Source organism: Salmo trutta, chromosome 18 (assembly GCF_901001165.1).
Source record: "Salmo trutta chromosome 18, fSalTru1.1, whole genome shotgun sequence".
NCBI classification, from domain to species: domain Eukaryota; kingdom Metazoa; phylum Chordata; class Actinopteri; order Salmoniformes; family Salmonidae; genus Salmo; species Salmo trutta.
The window spans coordinates 48,923,199-48,934,931 of record NC_042974.1 but is presented as its reverse complement, the minus strand read 5'-3'; the positions used below and the strand labels follow the sequence as shown (position 1 = coordinate 48,934,931).

The 11,733-nt window shown below is 42.7% G+C and overlaps 1 pseudogene; it reads left to right on the top strand.

The window, feature by feature from the left end:
• Nucleotides 1–3,531: 3,531 nt before the first annotated feature.
• Nucleotides 3,532–8,772, top strand: LOC115152689 (orexin receptor type 2-like; annotated as a pseudogene).
• The last annotated feature ends 2,961 nt before the right edge of the window (nucleotides 8,773–11,733 follow it).

The window sequence follows — 11,733 nt, the reverse complement described above, 5'->3', positions numbered from 1 at the left end:
GTCACTAATTAGTAACCTCACCAGGTTGTCTAGGGCTTAATTGAAAGGAAAAAACAAAAACCAGCAGACACTTGGCCTTCCGTGGAATGAGTTTGACTCTCCTGCCATATGGGGACAGTTATATTGATCCAATCCAAGATGGCGTAGCAGTCGGACGTGTGTTTTGTCTTGTCCCGTGTAAATATCGTTTACCTCTTCTTTTTTTCATATATATTTTAATCTCACGTTCCATCTACGGACAGAATATACTCTCCTGCAACCCGCCTCACCCAATGTGGTACGGATCTGCTATTTTTATACTTTAGAACCAGAACCCCCATCAGCAGCTAGCCAGCTAACTAGCTACTAGCTACTAGCGAGCAGTCACTTATAGCGGTCTTCACCATTATCTCAGACACCAGCCAGCCTCAGCTCGGTCAATACCTGCCAGTCTGCGCAGCGCGATATCAATCCAGTGCATATCGGACAGCTTTTTCGCTACCACATCCCCGGATTCCTATCGCAAGCTCTGAATCTTTACACCGGATCATTGCAGCTGCAATCCGAGTGGCTAACGTCTCTGTCCCGAAGCAAGCACCAGTTAGCCTTGAGCTAGCCTCGAGCTAGGCCCATCTCCCGGCTAACCAAAGAGGTCCACCAGCTAATTCTTGGGCTACAATACCTCTTTTTCCAATTGGCCTGGACCCTTTACTGGAACCCCGCCAATCCATCATGACTGGTCTGCCGACGTAACTGTCCGAATTGGTTTCAAAAGGCTCTTTCGTTTGCGACGTCGCCGAAGGCCCTTCTGCTAGCCCCATCCCGCTAGCTGTCTGAATCGCCGTGTCTCCAGCTCTCCTAGCGTAGTAGCGACTACTGAATCGGCTCCCTGACTCACCTATTGCTACTCATTGGACACTATGATCACTCGGCTACACATGCCTCTCTCTAATGTCAATATGCCTTGTCTATTGCTGTTTTGGTTAGTGATTATTTTCTTATTTCACTGTAGGGCCTCCAGCCCTAACCAATATGCCTTAGATAGCCCTTTTGCCCCACCTCCCACACATGCCGTGACCTCAACTGGCTTAACTGGTGCCTCTAGAGACAATACCTGTCATCGTCACTCAATGCCTAGGATTACGTCCACTGTACTCACATCCTAACATTCCCTTATCTGTACATTATGCCTTAAATCTATTCTTTCACGCCAAGAAATCTGCTCCTTTTACTCTCTGTTCCGAACGCACTAGACGACCAGTTCTTATAGCCTTTAGCCGTACCCTTATCCTACTCCTCCTCTGCTCCTCTGGTGATGTAGAGGTTAACCCAGGCCCTGCAGCCCCCAGCAACACTTCCATTCCCCAGGCGCTCTCATTTGTTGACTTCTGTAACCGTAAAACCCTTGGTTTCATGCATGTTGACATCAGAAACCTCCTCCCTAAGTTTGTTTTATTCACTGCTTTAGCACACTTCGCCAACCCTGATGTCCTAGCCGTGTCTGAATCCTGGCTTAGGAAGGCCACCAAAAACCCTGACATTTCCATCCCCAACTACAACATTTTCTGACAAGATAGAACTGCCAAAGGGGGCGGAGTTGCAAGCTACTGCAGAGATAGCCTGCAGAGTTCTGTCATACTATCCAGGTCGGTGCCCAAACAATTTGAGCTTCTACTTTTAAAAATCCACCTTTCCAGAAAAAAGTCCCTCACTATTGCTGCTTGTTATAGACCCCCCTTAGCCCCCAGCTGTGCCCTGGACACCATATGTGAATTGATTGCCCCCCATCTATCTTCAGAGTTCGTACTGTTAGATGACCTAAACTTGGATATGCTTAACACCCCGGCCGTCCTACAATCTAAGCTAGATGCCCTCAATCTCAAACAAATTATCAAAGAACCTACCAGGTACAACCCTAAATCCGTAACCAAGGGCACCCTCTTAGAGATCATCCTGACCCATTTGCCCTTTAAATACACCTCTGCTGTCTTCAACCAGGATCTCAGCGATCACTGCCTCATTGCCTGCGTCTGTAATGGGTCTGCGGTCAAACGACCACCCCTCATCACTGTCAAACTCTCCCTAAAACACTTCACCGAGCAGGCCTTTCTAATTGACCTGGCCCGGGTATCCTGGAAGGATATTGACCTCATCCCGTCAGTAGAGGATGCCTGGTTGCTCTTTAAAAGTGCTTTCCTCACCATCTTAAATAAGCATGCCCCATTCAAAAAAAATTGAACTAAGAACAGATATAGCCCTTGGTTCACCCCAGACTTGACTGCCTTGACCAGCACAAAAATATCCTGTGGCTTTCTGCATTAGCATCGAATAGCCCCCGCGATATGCAGGAACCAATATACACAGTCAGTTAGGAAAGCTAAGGCTAGCTTTTTTAAACCTAAATTTGCATCCTGTAGCACAAATTCCAAAAAGTTTTGGGACACTGTAAAGTCCATGGAGAATAAGAGCACCTCCTCCCAGCTGCCCACTGCACTGAGGCTAGGAAACACTGTCACCACCGATAAATCTACGATAATCAATCATTTTAAGAAGCGTTATTCTACGGCTGGCCATGCTTTCCACCTGCCTACCCCTACCCTGGCCAACAGCTCTGCACCCCCTGCAGCAATTTGCCCAAGCCCCCCCCCTCCGCTTCTCCTTCACCCAAATCCAGACAGCAGATGTTCTGAAAGAGCTGCAAAATCTGGATCCTTGCAAATCAGCTGGGCTAGACAATCTGGACCCTCTCTTTCTAAAATTATCAGCCAAAATTGTTGCAAACCCTATTACTAGCCTATTCAACATCTCTTTCGTATCATCTGAGATCCCGAAAGATTGGAAAGCTGCCGCGGTCATCACCCTCTTCAAAGGGGGAGACACTCTCGACCCAAACTGTTATAGACCTATATCCATCCTGCCCTGCCTTTCTAACGTCTTCGAAAGCCAAGTTAAAAAACAGATCACCGACCATTTCGAATCCCACCGTACCTTCTCCACTATGCAGTCTGGTTTCCGAGCTGGTCATGGGTCCACCTCAGCCACGCTCAAGGTCCTAAACAATATCATAACCGCCATCGATAAAAGACAGTGCTGTGCAGCCGTCTTCATTGACCTGGCCAAGGCTTTTGACTCTGTCAATCACCACATTCTTATCGGCAGACTCAATAGCCTTTGTTTCTCAAATGACTGCCTCTCCTGTTTCACCAACTACTTCTCAGACAGAGTTCAGTGTGTCAAATCGGAGGGCCTGTTGTCCGGAGCTCTGGCAGTCTCTATGGGGGTGCCACAGGGTTCAATTCTCGGGCCGACTCTTTTCTCTGTATATATCAATGATGTCGCTCTTGCTGCTGGTGATTCTCTGATCCACCTCTACACAGATGACACCATTCTGTATACTTCTGTCCCTTCTTTGGACACTGTGTTAACAAACCTCCAAATGAGCTTCAATGCCATACAACACGAAATGCTATGTGGGAACGAAATGCTATGTGGGCTAAAGCAAGAGGGACTGGTTTGGCAGATGATTGGATGGCTTTTAAACGTCTTCGAAATATGGGTGTGGCTATGATCCGTACATTGAAAGCAGACGACTACCTGAAATCTACTTCACGTAATTTAAATAATTCATCCAAATTCTGGCAAGTAGTGAAAGGTTTGGAGTGCAAAATATATACACAGCTTCCCAAACAATTGTTGGTAGACATACAGATTGTAACTGAGAGAACCTCCATTCTGAAAGCCTTGAATCAGCATTTTTTAGATGCAGGCAGTTTATTTGAAAGTGTCAAAGGTATAATTGAGCCCACTAAAAATTTACCTAACACCCCATGTGCACCCCATATGGTTGTAAATCTGAGTCCATAGAGGTGTGCTCAGATGTTCCGCAAGGTTCTATTTTGGGCCCAATGCTGTTCATTTTGTATATCAACAACATTGGGGATCTTATTGAAACAGCGGATGTTAATTTTTATGCAGATGATACTGTTCTTTATTCAGGTGGTAGTAGTTTATCTTTAGCTTTTAAAGAAGTCCAAAGAGCATTTAACATCATACAACAGAATCTGTATGATTTAAAGATGGGTCTAAATTTGGGTAAAACAAAATGCATGGTATTTTCAAATGCCGGACATGTTACTAATCATGTCATTGCTACATTGGCTGGACATACTATAGAGCAAGTTAGTGTACAAATATTTGGGTGTGTGGGTTGATGATAAGCTGAGCTTCACTGTGCATGTAGAGAACATGATAAGGAAGCTCAAGCTGAGAACAGGTTTTTACCGCCATAAGGCTTGTTTTTCTTTTGAGGCCAGGAAGGAGCTGGTACAATGTACATTACTGGCGGTTTTAGATTTTAGTGATGTTATATATATGCAGGCCTCAACCACTACCCTGAGAGCACTTAATTCAGTGTATCATGCAGCCGTCAGGTTCATTACAAATCAAAAACGTCTAACACATCATTGTGATCTCTACAGCGCTGTTGGCTGGTTGTCATTGACCTTGCGTAGGCTTAAACACTGGTATACACTGATTTATAAGGCCATATTGGGTAAAATTTACCTCTGTTCTTTTTTAGTCAGGTCGGTAAATAAATATAAATTACGGTCCCATTCTCATTTGCTTCTAACAGTACCAAAAATTAGAACAGGTCATGGTAGAAATAGTTTTAGTTACTTAGCTCCTTGGTCCTGGAATTCTCTCCTGAACATTTTAAAATTTGATGATCTAGTTTCGTTGGTGGGAGTTAAAAACTTGATCAATGTATATATCATAGAAGAGTGTAATTGTCTTTAGGACAGCTGTATTTAGTCAAGACTTTTGTGTTTTTTACGTAAAATGTTTTTGTTGTACTGTATGTGTGTTTATAGTTGTGTTTAATGTTGTTTTAGTGTATGTACGTTGTTTTGTCTGTAACATTGCTCCCCGTGCTGCTATTGGACCAGGTCTCTCTTGGAAAAGAGATGTTATCTCAATGAGAAAAACCTGTATAAATAAATGTATTCCTTTAGTTTTATTTAAATGAACACTCCTTCCATGGCCTCCAACTGCTTAAAATCCTAGTAAAACTAAATGCATGCTCTTTAACCCGCATGCCCGTCTAGCATCACTACTCTGGACAGTTCTGACTTAGAACATGTGGACAACTACAAATACCTAGGTGTCTGGTTAGATTGTAAACTCTCCTTCCAGACTCACATTAAGCATATCCAATCTAAAATTAAATCTAGAATCAGCTTCCTATTTTGCAACAAAGCCTCCTTCATTCATGCTGCTAAACATACCCTCGTAAAACTGACTATCCTACCGACATATGGAGCTGCCCGCCAGTCAACAGTCGTCGGAGCTGCCCGCCAGTCAACCATCACCAGAGCTGCCCGACAGTCAACAGTCGTCGGAGCTGCCCGCCAGTCAACAGCCGTTGGAGCTGCCCGCCAGTCAGCAGTCGTCGGAGCTGCCCGCCAGTCAACCATCACCAGAGCTGCCCGACAGTCAACAGTCGTCAGAGCTGCCCGCCAGTCAACAGTCGTCGGAGCTGCCCGCCAGTCAACAGTCGCCGGAGTGGCCAGACTGCCCTGAACTGCCGGAGTGGCCAGACTGCCCTGAACTGCCGGAGTGGCCAGACTGCCCTGAACTGCCGGAGTGGCCAGACTGCCCTGAACTGCCGGAGTGGCCAGACTGCCCAGACTGTCCCGAGTTGCCAGACTGCCCAGACTGTCCCGAGTTGCCAGACTGCCCAGACTGTCCCGAGTTGCCAGACTGCCCAGACTGTCCCAAGTTGCCAGACTGCCCCGAGCTGCCAGACTGCCCTGACTGCCCCGAACTGCCAGAGTGGCCCGACTGCCTGGAACGGCCAGAACCGGAGCCACCTCCAGGATAGGTGGGTTGGGGAGGGAGGGTGTAGCACAGTGCCGTCGGTGACGGCAGCCACCCTCCCTTCCCTCCCTTATGGTTTAGGGGTTATTGTTTGTTGGTTTTTGTTGGGGTATTGGGGATTTTCTTGTGTTTTTCTTTTTAGGTGCATCCGGGAGTCTGCACCTTGAGGGGGGGGGTACTGTCACGTCCTGACCAGCAGAGGGTGTATTGCTTTGTCTAGGTCAGGATGTGGCAGGGGGTTTGTGTTTGTTAAATGTTGGGTGGATGATTGGGACTTCCAATTGAAGGCAGGTGTGTATAGTTGCCTTTGATTGGAAGTCCTATATAGGTGTGTGTGTTTGTCTTTGGGGTATTGGGGAATTGTTGTGTGCACTGCGTTTGTTTGAGCCTGCCACACTGTTGCTGTTGTGAGTATTGTTTGTTGTTTTGTTTTTTCTCAAGTGGATACCTTACATGTTTTTATCAGTAATAAACATGAGTGTCCACAATCCCGCTGCGCCTTGGTCCTTCTATCTACCATACGACATATTCAACGACAAGTATGACATTTTCGGTGACACTTCTTGCTCTTTTGCACCCCAGTATCTCTACTTGCACATCATCATCTACAGATCTATCACTCTAGTGTCAATGCTAAATTGTAATTATTTAGCCTCTTTGGCCTATTTATTGCCTTACCTCCCTAATCTTCTACTTTTGCACACACTGTAGATATATTTTTCTATTGTGTTATTGACTGTACGTTTGTTTATGTGTAACTCTGTTTTTGTCGCACTGCTTTGCTTTATCTTGGCCAGGTCGCAGTTGTAAATGAGAACTTCCTTGTTCTCAACTGGCCTACCTGGTTAAATAAAGGTGAAATAAAAAAATATACAAATATTGCCAGCAACGTGTCAAACTCATTCCATGGAGGGCAGAGTGTCTGCTGGTTTTTGTTAGAACATATTTTGTTTTATTTTCATTGTTTTTATTCATGTTTTCCTGTGAATCACATTGTGTTGCATTTCATGTCTGAAATGTGCTGTATAAAATGGAGCTTAATTTGATTTTATTATTTCCTTTCAATGTATCTAATTAACACCTACATAACCAGGTGAGGAGAGTTCCTAACTAATCAGTGAGCTTAATTGATCAATCAGGTACAAGGGAGGAGTGACCTTGCAGACACTCGAACCTCCGTGGAATGAGTTTGACACCTGTGGTCTAAAGTTACAGTATGCCTTCTTTGCAGTTCATACCTGTCAATGATTCAATTGTTATTTCTTAAAGTGTAGAATGTATTCTTTGTTCCGCTGAACCTTTCTGTAATAGGAACCATATTTCAACACAATCTCATTCCCTTTGACATGCTTTGTCTCTGACAGTTCTGTCTTGCCACTCATTTTAGCTTCATGCACAGTAACTACAAGCTCATGCATGTTACTGATATATATGTACATAAAAAAAGGCTTCATAAACACATGAGGTTGTAGTTACACAAACATTTAATGTAGACATATTGTGTAGTAAATACTTATTTTAATAGTTTTTTTTCTGTGCATCGCATTGCGTTGCATTCATGTCTGAAACGTAAATATAAATAAAGCTTGATTTGTTTCGATGTTTGTTTCCCCTTGGCATTTTACAAATTACCACCACGATTCCTACCTTAGCACCGCCCTATCAAGATCTATGTCACATTTATTTACAATTCAAATTTCATTCTCTCAACAGCTGATGTCTACCCCAAGGTGGATCACATCTGTTTCTTCATTGCCACATACTTTGCGCCGCTCTGTCTTATGGTTCTGGCATACATACAAATATGTCATAAGCTGTGGTGTCAACAGGTATCTATGTAAATTCATGTTTGTGAACAATAATATACATTTGCACTTGGCAATATGGCTATTTGTTTGCTGATTATCCAAATGTATTTCTTGATCATGCAGTCACCAAGTTATCAGTGTCAATTATGCTTGTAATTATTTGACAATGCACTCTCAGATCATGCACCCCACTGTTCAGATCCATCCCATTGAGCGTTTTAAAATGTTTCTGTTTTAATGAGTCTGTCAACCAAAGCTCTTCAAAGACCACAGTCTGATGTGCTGTGTGTTCTGTAAACAGATTCCTGGGACGTCATCTGTGCTGCAGAGGAAGCAAAAGTCTCTCCAGGGTTCCACTTATCCTGCAGGACCTGGGGAGTCAGTCAGGGTCTGGACCAGCAGTGTCCGCTGAGATCAAACAGGTTCGGGCCTGCAGGAAGACCGCCTGCATGTTGATGGTGGTCCTCTTTGTCTTTGCCCTCTGCTACCTGCCCGTCAGCGTCCTCAACGTCATGAAAAGGTAGCAAACAGCCTCTGTGGGTGTTCTGTCTCTCTGTCTTCAGGATCAATAGCCATTACCACTAGGGTTCATCATAGAGAGGTTTCAATAAGTCAAGAGTTTACTCTGGGTTTGGAGAGGAGTCATTTGACTCAAATAACAGTTGTCATTCACAGTAGTCCCTGGTAAACATTGTGTTTACAGAAAAAGGTGATCACATACTGAGAACTAATCTGTAAACATTAAATTAGCATACCTAGCACATATGTTCTAATCTATATCAACACGATAAGCAAACATATGTTTGATGCATATTACTTGCTAGTTATTCAAAGAATGAGGTAGAATTTACATTTGGCTGAACTCTAATATTTGTTCCCCCCTTCCATCTACTAAATATGTACACCTGTCAGTAAACTATAATTCTATTTACAGTTTCAACACACTTCATTTAACAGCCTGGTGTCATTACTCATGAGGTCTCACTGATGTTACCTTGTCATTGCAGAGTGCTTGGGATGTTTAAGAACACAAACAACAGAGAGACTGTGTAGGCCTGGTTCATGTTCTCACATTGGCTGATATATGCCATCAGTGCTGCAAATTCAATCATCTATAACTTTTTAAGTGGTGAGTTTCTGGCTCATCTCAATATACACTGAGTGTACAAAACACAGCAGGGGTTCAGAAACAGCAGGGGTTCAAACTTAAGAACCCAGTTCCTACATTTGAATATAGAAATAGATTTTATCAACCAAAACTATGCTACATTTTTATCTCTGTGACCCTCAGGATGACAAATCAGAGCAAGATTACTTAAACAGAGTATGGTTTGTAGGTGCCAGGCACATCCGTTAGTGTCAAGAACTGCAACGCTGCTAGGTTTTTCACACTCAACAGTTTCCCATGTGTATCAAGAATTGTCCACCCCCCAAATGACATCCAGCCAACATGACACAACTGTGGGAAGCATTGGAGTCAACATGGGCCAGCATCCCTGTGGAACACTAGAGTCCATGCCCTGACGAATTGAGGCTGTTCTAGGGGCAAGAGGGGGGGTGCAACTAAATATTAGGAAGGTGTTCCTAATGTTCTGTACACAGTGTACTTCATGATTTTATTGCCCCATCTGCTGGACAGTACAGCATATCACAAACTTACAGTGGAGCTTTGGAAGTAGGATTTGACGTTCCAGCATAACTTACTCAATCTATTGTAATGGTTAAAAACCTAGTACTGTAGTGGTAGGGTTAACAGAAATACCTGATTTGAATTCATTAACAAAGTGCCATTATGGATTAACATTTATTGCTCTTCACATACTTTAGATTTGAATTAAATAATTTAAAATCCATTATTTCAATTAAAATGTGAATGATAAATATCCTTAGGCCTCAATATAATAGGTCGCAGTTGTAAATGACAACTTGTTCTCAACTGACCTACCAGGTTAAATAAAGGTGAAATTATATATATTTTTTAAATAAACTAATTCCCCATCAGCTCTGTTGAGGCCAGGGGGCAGGATCTTATCCCGGTATTGGGATTCATTGTCATGTGACCATGGCGGGGAATTCAAAACTGCAAGAGTAATCATTTCAAATAATCAAATAATCAACTATTTTCCTCCATTTGAAAGATATATCTCCTAAATCTAACCACGCTGTCCGATTTTCAGAGGCTTTACGGAGAATGCATAAAGTTAGGTTATGTGAGGAGAGTACATTGACAATAGCTGCGTGTAATGTTTAGCCAATTCAAAGAAGGGCATCAACAGACAGAAAACTAGCTAGAATTATGCACTTACCTTTGACAATCTGCATCAGATGACATTCATAGGACATTATGTTAGACAATACATGCATTTTTAGTTCCATCAAGTTCATATTTATATCCAAAAACAGCATTTACAGTCGCGGTGAAATTCAGAATTTTTTTCGGCTCGAATGCTCCCAGTGAATCCAGCATTACAAATCACGGAATTACTATTCGAAAACATTGGTAAATTATAATATTGTCATTCAAAGAATAATATATTATCATCTCGTAATTGCTACCGAATGGCCAGATCTCAAAATAACTTTACTGGGAAATCACATTTTGCTATAAACTGGGTACTATGCTAACAACATAAGCTAAGCTATAAGCTAAGCTAAACCGTTAGCATTAGCATCATCTAATATCGATAATAACATTCTAAATATCCCCTTACCTTTGATTATCTCCATCAGAAGGCGCTGCCAGCGATCCCAGGTCCAGAACAAATGTGGTTTCTTTTGACAAAGTTCATAATTTATGTCCAAATAGTTAGCGTTCAGTAGGCTCCCACAAAATGAGGTGGGCAGTGTAAAGTCACGTCGAAAAGCTAAAGAAAACCTAGTAAATAATCTATTTATGTTTGTTTAAACATGTCAAACGTTGTTTAGCATTAATCTTTTGGTCCATTTTTAACGTGAAACATCAGTAAACATCAGTAATATTTTCACACAACCTATCAAGTATCTAGAATAAACGATTATGACAAAGACACTCTTCTCAGATTCATGCGCAGGCGCAAAAAATGAAGTGATGACGTGTCAACTTGTAAGCTTTCTAATTCGGTCTGTATTCATGACAGATGCTTCCAACAACTTTCTAAAGATCGTTGACATCTAGTGGAAGCAGTAGGAGTTGCGAACTGAATCCTTTCTCACTGTGGTATCTGTAAAACAATGACACTAAATAGTACAGTCACAAAATTCTCATTTTTTTAAATCTATTTTTCACAGGTTTTTGCCTGCAATATGAGTTTTGTTATACTTACAGACACCATTCAAACTGTTTTAGAAAATTCAGAGTGTTTTCTATCCGAATGTGTTAATAATATGCATATCCTAGCTTCTGAGTTGGTGTAGGAGGCAGTTAAAAATGGGCATATATTTTTTTCAAAATTCTCAATACTGCCCCCGTGGCCCGTAGAGGTTAAAGCTAGTGTTTTTTTGCATGGGCTGTGTCTCAATCCTCCGCATCCACCGATATTGGCCTTCTGCATCTGTGGTGGAAGGTGGCAGTGCTACAGCGGTATTAGTCAGACCAGGAGACATCCCGAAAATTGGTCTTATCACAAATGTCTGTAGAGTCAGAATTGTTTGGGCTTGTTAGGTTCCCCAATAAGAAACCAAAAATTGTTGCTCAACAGAAAAAGAGAAGTAACAAACTGACAACCCAAATTGAACAGGAGGGATTTTAAAATGGGTTCTGAAAGGCATCCATGGGGGGCCTCCTGAGTGCTGGCCCGGCAACTCCAGTTGGGTCTTAAAAGGTCACTATAATGTGCAACCTCTGGATTTGCCTGTTATCAGACAAACTAAAAGAATACACACGGGGAGTGAAAACAAAAGTGGCGCAAACCCAAACAGAGGAAAACAAAGGTAATATGCTCTGTTCAATAACCTGAAGCACTAAACAGAGGTGTAGTTCTTCCAACATCTCTTTTTCCACCTGAAGCACTGGGCAACAGCTCTTAAATTGTAAAGGGTGCGTACTGGCGGCAGGAGAGCAAAAACTGTGTTCCAAAGGAGCAGTTTAATA